Source organism: Neomonachus schauinslandi, chromosome 8 (assembly GCF_002201575.2).
Source record: "Neomonachus schauinslandi chromosome 8, ASM220157v2, whole genome shotgun sequence".
Lineage (NCBI taxonomy): Eukaryota > Metazoa > Chordata > Mammalia > Carnivora > Phocidae > Neomonachus > Neomonachus schauinslandi.
Window position 1 is genome coordinate 73,329,544 of NC_058410.1, and position 1,713 is coordinate 73,331,256.

A 1,713-nucleotide genomic window follows, 5' to 3' on the forward strand; every position below is an offset into this window, starting at 1 on the left:
TGGCCCAAAGGGGAACAAACTCCAGACTTTATATGTGGGTAAATGGGGACTTCTTGCAGCTACAAAGGCGCAAAAGAGGAGAGGTGCACAGGGAGTACTGTTCTGTACCCTTGGACCTGCCAATCAAGGAGGGGGCCTTTATTTTTATTTATTTATTTATTTATTAACAAGCTTTAGTTCATTTTATTTTCTTGTATAAAACTAGGTGGTGGCCACAGCTGGAGCCTGGGTCCTCTGCACGGAGACTCTGGTGTGGGTCTTCACAAGATGGTCAGTGAATTCCTGTTATGGAGACTTGGTGAACACTGTCTCCTTCCAGAGGTCAGGGGTGAGATAGCTGTAGGTCTTGGAGATGGCATCAAAAGTAGCCTTAGCATAAAGAAGATGTGGTATATATATACAATGGAATATTATGCAGCCATCAAAAGGAATGAGATCTTGCCATTTGCAACGACGTGGATGGAACTGGAGGGTATTATGTTGAGTGAAATAAGTCAAACAGAGAAAGACATGTATCATATGATCTCACTGATATGAGGAATTCTTAATTGTAGGAAACAAACTGAGGGTTGCTGGAGTGGGGGGTGGGGTGGGAGGGATGGGGTGACTGGGTGATAGACACTGGGAAGGGTATGTGCTCTGGTAAGCACTGTGAATTGTGCAAGACTGTTGAATCTCAGATCTGTACCTCTGAAACAAATAATGCAATATATGTTAAGAAAAAAAAAAAAGAAGAAGAAGGTAGCGGGAGGGGAAGAATGAAGCGGGAGAAATCGGAGGGGTAGACGAACCATGAGAGACGATGGACTCTGAAAAACAAACAGGGTTCTAGAGGGGAGGGGGGGTGGGAGGATGGGTTAGCCTGGTGGTGGGTATTGAGGAGGGCACATTCTGCATGGAGCACTGGGTGTTATGCACAAACAATGAATCATGGAACACTTCACCTAAAACTAATGATGTAACGTATGGGGATTAACATAAGAATAAAAAAAAGAGAAAAAAAAAAAGTAGTCTTAGCAAAGTTCCCCAGGGTGGCAGTGCAGCCTCTGACCAAGGTGTGGCAGTCATTGATACCCGCCATCATCTGTAGCTTCTTAGGCACAGGGGCTGAAACAATGCCAGTTCCCCCGGGGGCGGGGATGAGACGCACCAGCACAGAGCCACAGCGGCCAGTCACCTTGCATGGGACAGCGTGTGGCTTGCTGATCTTGTTCCCCCAGTAGCCTCACCTCACGGGGACAATGGAAAGCTTGGCCAGGATGATGGCCCCACGGATGGCAGTGGTGACCTCCTTGGAGCACTTGACACCCAGGCCGACGTGTCCGTTGTAATCTCCGATGGCAACAAACGCCTTGAACCTGGTCCGATGGCCAGCACGGGTCTGCTTTTGCACAGGCATGATCAGAACCTCGTCCTTGAGGGATGCGCCCAGGAAGAAATCAATAATCTCAGATTCCTTGATAGGCAGAGAGAAGAGATAGATCTTCTCCAGGGACTTGATTTTCATGTCCTTTACCAGGTGGCCCAGCCTGGTGACGGGGAACCACTCCTTGTCCTCGGCCTTGCCTCAGCGAGCTCCGCGGCCTCAACCCTGGCCCCGACCACGGCCGCCACCGCGGTCCCGGATGCCGCTGCCGAAGCCGCCGCGGAAGCCGCCGCAGCCTCCCATTCCAGGGGGCCCGGAGCCTCCCCAGCACCAACGTCATCCGCCAT

At 50.6% G+C, this 1,713-nt stretch overlaps 1 pseudogene; it reads right to left on the minus strand.

Annotated features, from left to right (window-relative positions):
* Positions 1–201: 201 nt before the first annotated feature.
* Positions 202–1,713, minus strand: LOC110583679 (annotated as a pseudogene).